At 41.6% G+C, this 10,322-nt stretch overlaps 1 long non-coding RNA gene across 1 annotated transcript in view; it reads left to right on the plus strand.

Annotated features, from left to right (window-relative positions):
• Positions 1-10,322, plus strand: part of LOC125487676 — an 18,909-nt gene continuing 8,587 nt past the window's right edge. The window contains exon 1 of the long non-coding RNA XR_007266031.1: positions 1-158. This is a non-coding gene — a long non-coding RNA (uncharacterized LOC125487676). The remainder of the gene's footprint in view (positions 159-10,322) is intronic.

The raw sequence follows: 10,322 nt of genomic DNA on the forward strand, positions 1-10,322 counted from the left end.
TAGGCCCGAAATGTCAGCCTTCCTGCTTCTCTGATGCTGCTTGGCCTGCTGTGTTCATCCAGCTCTACACCTTGTTATCTCAGATTCTCCAGCATCTGCAGTTCCTACTATCTCTCGATCAGAAACGACAGCTTTCCTGCTCCTCTGATGCTAATAAGGTACTGGTGCGCTTCTGTTCGAAATGTGGCCCATTTTCTGTGAAAACCGTGGTTAACGGCCGCCTAGCACATTCGTGCAAAGGGCAAGGCTGAAGCATTTGCTGAACTGAATTTGATCAAAATTGTCAAAGAATGCGTCTAAAAGGGCAGGTCGTAAATTAGGCAGTCTGTTTCGTATTATCGAGTCATACAGCATAGAAACAAAGACAATACAGGGCAGTGCGCACGCGCAGCCTTCTTGGCTCCGGAAGTCACTGAAGTTGGAGATCGGAAGTGATGTAGCAGTCTGGTCGTATTTTTTTTATTTGTTGACCTAATGCGAGCGTCGCTGACTCGGGCCAGCGTCTATCGTCCATTCCCTATTGCTTTTGCCTTCTTGAACTGCTGCAGTCAGTGTTCTGTATGTAGACCCACAATGTCGTTCTGAGGACTCGAAAACTGAACTCTGCTGTCTACCCGCAGATGCCGCCAGACCCTGCTGAGTTTCGTTAGCAATTTCTTTTATGTTTCAGAACTCCAGCGTCCACAGTTCTTTATTTAATGTTTTTAGGGAGTTAGTTCTAGGATTTTCACCCAGCAGCACTGAATGAATAGTAGTACAGTTCCACGTCAGGATGCTTCGTGGCGAGGGGAACTTACAAGTGTTCCCATGTATCCTGTCTGGGCAGTAGAGATCCAACACAGGAATGCTCACTGATCATTGCACGATGTTCAGCATTCCTATTGAGTAGTTCCTGCCTATATGTAGCAAGACCAGGACAATAGGCAAGTTTGGGTAGATAGCTTGCAAATACATTCATGCCACAAGCACAAGTGCCTTCCTGTACAACCTCACCATAACATCCCAGTCCTATACTCAAAGGTCTGCGCAATGAAGGGAAACATGCTAATTGCCTTCTTAACCACCCTATCTGTATGTGAAGCAAACTTCAAAGAAATTTGTACCTGAACTTCTAGGACTGTCTATACTATAATATTCCTCAAGGCCCTACTTTTAACTGTATAAGTCTTGTCCTTATTTGTTTTACCAAACTCAATACCTCACAATTATCCAAATTAAAATCCATATGCAATATCAGCCCATTGATCCAACTGATCAAGATCTCTTAACGAGGGGTCACAGTATGAGGATTCAGTGTAGACCGTTTAGAACAGAGATGAGGAGACATTTCTTCACCCGAAGAGTCATGAGCCTGTGGAATTCATTACCACAGGAAGTAGTTGATGGCAAAACATTGAATGTATTCAACAGGCGGCTAGACATAGCCCATGGTGCAAATGAGATCAAAGGTTATGGGGAGAAAGCAGGATCAGGCTATTGATTTGGACAATCGGCCATGATCATCCCGAATGGCAGAGCAGGCTCGAAGGGCTGAATGGCTTCCTCCTGTTCCTATTTTCTATGTTTCTATAACCCTGACTGTCCACTATAACCATCAATTTTGGCGTCATCCAAAAACTAACTTACTACATCTTCTGTATTATCATCTTAAATCACTTATGTAAATGACAAACAAAAGTGAATGCAGCACTGATCGCATGCCTCCAGTCTGAAAAACAACTCTCCACCATCACTCTGATAAAGGGGAAGCATGTGGTATTGTAGATAGTATATTAGCAAGGATAGAGAATTGGCTAACTAATAGAAAACTTTTTATATTCACTTTTATTGGCCGTCCCTAGATGCCAGTTAGAAGATGGTGGTGAGTTGCCTTCTTGAACCACTGCAATCTGCATGCTTTAGGTTGACCCACAATACTGTTAGGGAGTAAATTCCAGGTTTTTGATACAGTAACAGTGAAGGAATGGCGATCTGTTTCCAAGTCAGGGTGGTGAGTGTCTTGGAGGGGAACTTGCATGTGATCGCTTAGCTCTGTCTTTCACTTAGAATCATTCAGCACAGAAACAGTTCCTTTGGCCCAACTTGTCCATACCAACCAGGTTTCCTAAACTGAACTAGTCCCATTTGCCTGTGGTTGGCCAATATCTCTCTAAACCTTTCCAATCCATGTATCTGTCTAAATGTCTTTTAAATGTTGTAATTGTATCCGCCTCTATCACTTTCTCTAACAACTTGTTCTGCATATGCACCAACCTGTGTGGAAAAAGTTGCCCCTCGGGCCCCTTTTAAATTTTGCCCCTTTCACCTTAAGCCTATGTCCTCTACACTTGATTGTAGCTGGACCTTGACTGTTTGCTCTTGTCCATTGTACCTCTACCACCATACTCCATTCTTGAGATCTAAATGATCATCTCGCCTATTATTCAAAATCTACAATGAAGATAATTTTAAGGTAATTTCTCCTTTTATTTACAGTTTACACATCTGCTCTGTGTTACTTATTGAACAAATTTAAATTTGGTTGAGGAGCTTCTTCTCAACTGACTAGTGTCTCCCTTTTCCTACTGGGACAGTTTGTTTCTAACCTACTTTCTCCCTTTCCTCAAACTTCCCTTCTGGTGGGGTTTATTCCCCTGAAAGTATGTGGCAAAGTTTCTCATCATGTTTAGTCAGGGCCAGAGCTTGAACAGGTTCCTCATCTTCTGGCATGTCTGTTGATACATAGCATTGGTGGCAATTATTCTATGCCCCACCCGATTTTGTTTTGTTTGTTTTTGTTTTTTTTTTATTCCCCATTTCTAACAGGATTTTCTGAAACTGGCTTTATCTTGTGTACGTTCGGGACAGGGAGGTCTCAGTCTGGAAATATTGTAACATCTCTCCTTGCCCGATTTCATATTCTGTTGATTTCACCTTTCCATCAAAGTAGGCCTTACTCTGGATTTTCCTTTCCCTGATCTTAGCTACTGCGGTTCTGTGGATTCTTTCTGAGATCATCTGCACAGTTTGTTTTTCATGTAAGGGCCAGTGCTCCCCTGGTGAGGTCCAAACCAAAGGACCTTCAGTTCCCAGCATCAGACCTCCTGTCATAGGTGGGGGTAAATCCTGTGAAACCTGAAATGGTGTTCTGTATTATCATTAGGGTAAATGATAAAACTACATCCCAGGTTCTGTTCTTTTGCTGTACCATTTTCCTGATCATCGCCATATGGGTTCTATTCTTTCACTCCACTATCCCACTAGATTGGGGCTGATAAACTATATGGAACTTCTGAATTATCATGAACGGCAACATTACATTCTGCAGTAAAATGTGTACTCTTGTCTATACTTTTCAGTAGTCCCCAGCACATAAGTACATGCTGGATTACCTCTCATTTTGGCCGAGTTATTTTGAGTTAGAAAAGCTTCCAACCACTTTGTGGATATGTCTGCAATAACCAAGATGTACTTGTATCCCCCTCTGATGGTGGCAAGGGCCATATATAGTCTAATTGTAGATTAGTCAAAGCGCCCTCTGCAGGCTGGATGTGTCTCAGTAACCCTTTATTTGTGTGCCTATCTGGATTGTTCTGGGCACAGACTATGCAGTTTTATACGTAACATTTTATATCCATTAAATCCATCCGGTTGTCACCTCCTATCCTTGATGTATATTGTGAAACTGGTATGTTATTTGATTTCGGTCCCCTAATAGTACTATGTTACTTCCATTCCTCCAGGACCCCATCCATCCATAATCTGGATCTTATCCTTTCATACTTGGTGCATTTCTGGATACGCTCCACCCCTTATTTGCTTCAGCTCTTCATCATTGCCCTGTGCTTGTAAAACATCCTCGATTCTAACTTGATTGGTCCTGACTGTGTTTATCAATTCTATCTGTATCTGCAGTTGCCACAATCTCCCTTCCCTGGCTCCCTGTTTAGCTAACTCATTTGCCCTAATGTTCCAGACCGGGGAAGGAACAGTGGTAATGCCAACACCTTAATGACTGCATATTCTCTATCTCTATGTCTTGTAAAATATATTTCAGTATCTGGGTGGATGGTAATGGTTTTTGTCAGCTGACACAAATCCTCCCCTTTCCTACAATGGGAGAAAATTAGTCAGAATGTTATACACATACATGCTATTTGAATATATGTCTGCTGAAGTGGGGAATTGTTAGGGTGGGCTTACTACACAGACCATGGTTGCCAGTTCTGCAGCCTGTGCACGCCTGTTACTTGGGAGTTTTAATGCTAGTTCTATCATGGGCTTCCCTTGCTGGTGTTCTACTTAAATGCTGCACCCTGTTTTCCACCTCTGTACTTTACAATGAAGACCCATCTACAAAGATTTTAAAACTCACTGGGTCTCTTTGGTGTTCCTCCTGACTTCAATACACTTCACCACCATGTCCCATCCCTATAACATCAGGGTCCATCATGCCATCCGGTTTTGACTGATCTCCTCATCTTTGATAGGGCCCTCCAAATAGCAATTGGACAGGGGTGTGTTTAGTAAAAATAATGAGCAGATTGAAGCTGATTATACAAGTAAAGTATTGTACCACTCAAAATACTGGCAGGCTATCGATGCCTTTAGAGAGAGGTAGTCACTATGGGGGAATACAGCGTTGTATTTCCCCCCTCCAACTCCATTTTGTTTTAGTTCCTTTCCTCTCTCCCTACTTCCCACTCACCTTTGATAGTTTGCATTGTGCTTTTTAAAAAAAGCCATGGTGATTTTGGTGGTGGGAAGGTCACTCAGCTGTGTGTAATAGCATTTTGGAGTATAAAAGAAAAGACTGCTGGGTTATGCCTTTCATACACTGAAAATCCCTGGTTCACCAGTATAAGAAGCCAGGAAATGTACACTACAGGACTAAGTTTCCTCTGGTAATTTCTTGTGATAGCACAATGAGGTTCCTGTGGCTGCTACTTCCACAGCAAAAGGTTGTTTCACATATGGGGTTGCAGAACAGATGCTGTTGGTAATGCTCTTCTCCGCTGCAATTGTGATATAGGAAAACTACCTGTATTTAGAAGATAGTCTAGACCCTAACTTTTTTTCCTATTTTAAAGGTAAATGTAAGGTGTTGCATTCCAAATGTAATTTAATTGGTTAAGTACTGGATTTAAAGCAAAACACATTTTATTCATTCACTATAGTTAAAATACAACAAAAGAAAGAATTGGAATAAGTTAATTCCTACTAATTAACTGTTCCAATATAGTAACATCCCATAACACACTCTTGGCAAAAGATAAACTGAGAAAACAGATTGTTTCACATGCAGCTCCAGTAGCAGGAAGACAACCCACAGCTTTTGATTGTAACTGAGATAGGGGAAAAGTAGCTTCCATTTCTTCAAGACCCCAACAGCAACTGTTGAAAGCTAAAACTAAAAATCTTAGTTCTGTGAGAGCTTGACCACACACATTCAGGCTGCTTCTGTTCCAAATTATTTTTTTAAAAGCCTCAAGCTGTTTACTCTACAGGCTGTAATAGAATGCATGACGACTCTGCCTTAAAATCTCTTTTTTTTTTTAAAAAATAAAGGACAAAATACACCTTTTAAAGCCACCGTATCATCACAGTACCCAACCAACCCCAAAAATGGTTGTGGAACGCTGATGAGTAGTGGCGTTATACAATACCAAAAGTTCTTCCCCATCTTCTCTTACCTTTTGGTGATTGAGATGCTCAGCAATGAGATCTTTGGCCTCATTAACTGTACTTTCTTTGGAATTATTTTCTAGTTTTGAAAATAGGGTGAACAGTTTAATCATGGAGTCCCTACAGTGTGGAAGCAGGCTATTTGGCCCATCAGGCCCACACCGACCCACTGAAGAGCATCCCACCCAGACTCCCCTCACTATCTGTATAACCCTGCATTTCCCACGGCTAATCCACCTAATCCCCCAGACACTATCAGCAATTTGGTATGGGCCATCCACCTAAACCTGCACAAATTTGGATTGTGGGAGGAAACTGGAGCACCTGGCAGAAACCCACGCAGACACAGGGAGAATGTGCAAACTCCACATAGGCGTTCACCTGAGGGTGGAATTGAACCCAGATCCCTGGCGCTGAGAGGCAACAGTGCTAACTGCTGAGCCACCGTGCTTATGCAGGATTAAGTGTTCATCCCTTGCCACCGTCTACAACAGCTGGTCAGCAAGATACAGGCACTTGGGGCATAAGAATGGTTTCAATCCCTTTGCTGACCTCCCATAGAAGATAGATGGGGAATTTTGGAACCCCTGGGGCAAGTAAGTCCATGTGTACTGCTGTCCTGGGAAGGTAAATGCAAATTTATATTGGCAATGACGGGCCAGTGGAATAGACCAGAATCCATTACTGATGTCAACGATTGACAAATTTGATTTTATTTGATGTGTTATTGTCACATGTACCTAGGTACAGTAAAAAGTTTTTTGTTTTGCATGCAATACAGGCAGATCATACCATATGAACTGCATTAGGGTAATAGAACAGAGCGAAAAATGCGATGTTATGGTTGCAGAGAAGATAGTGAGATCAGCATTAAATTTAAAGTTTGAGAGGTCCATTCAGAAGTCTAATAACAGCAGGGAAGAAGCTGTTCTTGAATGTGTTGGTACCAGTATTTAAGCTTTTGTATCTTCTGCCTGACAGAAGAGGTTGGAGGAGATTACAACAAGGGTGGGATGGGTCTTTGATTATGTTGGCTGCCTTCTCAAGGCAGCAAGAAGTACAGATGGAGCCAATGGATGAGAGTCTGGCTTGTGTGATGGACTGGGTTGTGTTCACAACTCTCTGTAGTTTCTTGCGGTCCTGGGTACAGCAGTTGCTGTATCAAGCTGTGGTGCATCCAGGTAGAATGCTTTCTATGGTGCATCTATAAAAATTGGTAAGAGTCTTTACAGATGTGCTAAATTTCTCACCTCACCTCCATCTCCTGTTTCATCATTATCTTGGAACTGGTTGTCACCATTGGTGTTGTAAATGGGGTAACCATATTCAATACCCTATAATCAATGGTAAGTGCCAGGACTGGTCCAGTTTCCTAACTGGCCAAATGGGCGAATTATTAGTGGAGGCCACCTGCCTCAAGTTCCTCTTATAACTCGGCTCACCTCTTCCTCCATTTGCCTAGGGATCCTATGCTGTTCCCATGATCTTAGATGTGGTTCACCAACCATTGCCTTCCCCTTCCATGCACTTGCAATCCTGTTTAGGCTGAGCAACACTACTTTAGTTTGTTAAATAATATCCTGAGCTGTTGAGTCCTTAGTCATGCTTGCTGGCTTGATCCAAAACTCGGCCACTGTACAAACACAATCCACATAACTACCCGCGTGCAGTTCACCAGAGATGCTACCCAACTCTGGCATCTGTCAGATATAATAGTTCACTGGAATGAATGCTAGATTACACTTACTCAAAAAAAAAATTCAATCCTCAAATGCTCTGCCTACCTTGACAAAATGACTAAATTCACATGGCATTTGTTATTTTCCCTATCCATATGTCAGCCTTTGTCCCTTTCTGTAAATATCTTGTAAATCTGTTCAAAATAAGTTTTTACATGTGCCAATTAATGCCTGATTTTCTGGATGTGTTTAGGTCAGTGGGAGAACTTCCCTTCTCCCATAAAACTTGGTGAGGTGCCCTCCAACCTTATCTTGCATTGAGGTCTGTGCTTGCTTTGTTCCCTTCTTTAGACAGTAGTTGTTTACTTCTTTTCATTTGAATACTTTGTAAACCTTGAAGCTTGAAGTATGTTGTCTCTCCTTTGATGTCTTCACTACTGATTGCCCATGTGAGTTGCTACTAATTACCCAACAGTGAAATGACTGTTTACCACCCAAGTCAAAAGTTGCTTATCACTTGAATCCACAATATCTTGTCAGTTGCTGCAGTCAACAGACTTTGAGACTCCTCACTGTCACATTTGATGTAGTTTGTCAGAGCCTTGGGTCCACAGATGATTTGTTTTGATTTGATTTATTTTGTTTGATTTATTATTTTCACATGCCGAAATAGTGAAAAGTATTGTTTTGCATACTAACTAGACAAATCATAACTTGCATAAGTACATAAATGATTTGGATGATTTATATAGAAGGCATGGTTAGCAAATTTTTGGATGACGTCAAAAATGGTGGTATAATGGACAGTGAAGAAAGTTATCTAAGATTAGAGATCTTGATCAATTGAGTCAATTGGGCTGAGGAGTGGCAGATGGAGTTTAATTTGGATAAATGTGAGGTACTGCAGTTTGGTAAAACAAACAAGGACAGGACTTGTACAATTAAAATTAGGGTCTTGCGTAGTACTATAGAATAAACAGAGCTAGGGGTTTAGGTATATAAATCTTTGCAGTTTGTGGTCACAGGTTAGACAGGTTGATTAAGAAGGCCATGCATGCCTTTGTTGCTCAAATCTTTGAGTATAAGAGTTGGGATGTCATGTTGAGGTTATACAGGACCTTGGTGAGGCCTCTTCTGGAGTACTGTCTAGTTTGGGTCACCCTGATATAGGAAAGTAATATTAAACTAGAGAGGGTCAGAAGAGATTTGCTGGGAATGGAGGGTTTGAGTTATAAGGAGTAGCTGGATAGGCTGGGACTTTTTTTACGGAGCATAGGAATGTGAAGGGTGACCTTTTTATAGAGGTTTTTAAAATCATGAAGGGTATAGATAAGATGAATGGCAGGTGTATTTTGCAGAGTATGGTGGATTTCAAGATGAGGGGACATAGTTTTAAGATGTGTGGAGAAAAATTTTAAAAAGACATGAGGGGCAACTTTTTTACACAGTAGTTTGTGTATGGAATGAACTTCCAGAGGAAGTGGTGGATGCAGGTACAGTTACAATATTTAAAAGACATTTTGATAAGTACATGAATGAGAAATATTTGGAGGGATATAGGCCAAACACAGGCAGATGAGACTAGTTTAGTTTGGGATTATGGTCGGCATGGCCTGGTTGAAAGGAAGAGTCTGTTTCCGTGATCTATGACTATGACTCTACATCAGGGTAATAGAACAAAAGGCAGAATATAGTGCTATAGCTTCACAGAGAATGTGCAGAGAAAGATTAACTCTGATATGAGAGGTCCATTCATGAGGCTGTTCTTCTATGTGATAGATAGATAACTGGTTGGCAGACAGGAAACACAGACTGGGAATAAATAAATCTTTTTCGAAATGACAGTCATTTGCAGGGATTAGTACCAGGACCTCGGCTATTCCCTAATATACGAATGATTTGGATGACGGAACTAAATGTAATATCTCCAAATTTGCAGATGACACAGCTGGACGACAAGCCCATTACCACTACCTCACCTTCCAACTTAGGTTCGTCTTCTCTTTCCAATGAGTACAGACGAGGCACTGAGTGACAGGTGAAATAAAGAGAAGAACAGCCTAGTATTTTTAAGGGATTGTGAGCTGTGAGGGGGAAGCAGATGTTTTAGTGTGATTCGGATGAGTTGAGTGGGCAAATGCAGCGATAAGAAGAATAATTGAGATTATCCACTTGTAGTAGACACAGGATGGTAGATTATCATTAGAATAGCTATAAATTGAGAGGGGAATGCGCAGTGATAGCTCATATACCAGTCATTGAAAATTTTTGCTATCGACGGAATGCAGCGAAGGTTTACCAGACTGATTTCTGGGATGGCAGGATGGACATATGGGGAGGAGAGGTTGAATTGGTTAGGGTTGTACTTGCTGGAGTTTAGAAGAATAAGGGGTATCTTGTAGAAACCTATAAAATTTGAACAAGAGTAGACAGCATAGATGCAGGAAGGGAGGGTTCCAGAACCAAAGGCGTCAATCAAAGGATTTGGGGGAAACCATTTAGGACTGAGATGACGAGAGTGGTGAGCCTGTGGAATTCACTATCACAGAACACAGTGGAGGCCAAAACATACGATTTTAAGAAGGAGTTGGATATAGCACATGGGGCTAAAAGGATCAAATGATATGTGAGAATAGGCTATTGAGTCCATGATCATAATGAATGGCAGAGCAGGCTCCAATAACCTGCTCCTGATCCTAGTTTCTATGTTCCTGCTTTAAGCTCTTCCATCTTTGCAATCCGTTACAATACTAGGCTGTTCTTGTGTTTTACTTTATTTGACCCTTCATCCAGTTCCTCTCATCTCTAATCACGGAAGAGAGAAGTTGGACTTGAATTGGAAAGTGGTATCGTAGTGGTAATGTCACTCTTAGTCATCCAGAGTCCCAGGCTAATTTTCTGAGGATAAGAATTCAAATCCCATCGCAGCAGATGGCGAGAACTGCATATGCCGAGTGAGCGGTGGCGAGAACTGCATAT

The sequence above is a fragment of the Rhincodon typus genome, chromosome 43 (assembly GCF_021869965.1).
Source record: "Rhincodon typus isolate 14 chromosome 43, sRhiTyp1.1, whole genome shotgun sequence".
Lineage (NCBI taxonomy): Eukaryota > Metazoa > Chordata > Chondrichthyes > Orectolobiformes > Rhincodontidae > Rhincodon > Rhincodon typus.